Here is a 429-nt window from a genome sequence, read left to right as displayed (position 1 = left end):
GCAGACACGCACGCAGGCACGTATACACGGGTACACACACGGGCGAAACGCTGCACTACGCCACTAGAAGATTGCTGCTGCTGTTGCTATTACTGCTAGAATTGCTGCTTCCTCCTTCTCGGTGAAGCCGCAAAAATTCACCAAGCTCTTAACATATTCGCAAGCATGACAATAACAATGAAAACCGCGGCGCGTGGAGCGTCCCCGAGCACGCTTCGATACACGATCAACCATTGGGCATCGTCGGGGGTACGTCGAACCCCGCGCTAAAGCCTACACACACAGTAAATTTTTCGATAGATGCACGGACCACTCGCGCGAGAACGGGACAGGCCGAGAAATTAATAAGACTATCAGTATCGTAATTCTGAGGATCACCACTCAGATTAAATGCACACACCACCAAACGAGTTCTCACGTTATATTCGG

The 429-nt window shown here is 50.6% G+C and overlaps 1 protein-coding gene across 1 annotated transcript in view; it reads right to left on the bottom strand.

Moving 5' to 3' along the window:
- The window catches only part of LOC102675162 (histone acetyltransferase p300), a 16024-nt gene extending 15601 nt beyond the window's left edge, over positions 1–423 (bottom strand). Inside the window, exon 1 of the mRNA XM_031508888.1 lies at positions 1–423. The gene's annotated coding sequence lies outside the window, so the exon portion shown is untranslated.
- Positions 424–429: the final 6 nt, after the last annotated feature.

The sequence above is a fragment of the Apis dorsata genome, unplaced genomic scaffold, assembly GCF_000469605.1.
Source record: "Apis dorsata unplaced genomic scaffold, Apis dorsata 1.3 scaffold_111, whole genome shotgun sequence".
Classification (NCBI taxonomy): domain Eukaryota; kingdom Metazoa; phylum Arthropoda; class Insecta; order Hymenoptera; family Apidae; genus Apis; species Apis dorsata.
This window is presented reverse-complemented; position numbering and strand designations above follow the sequence as displayed.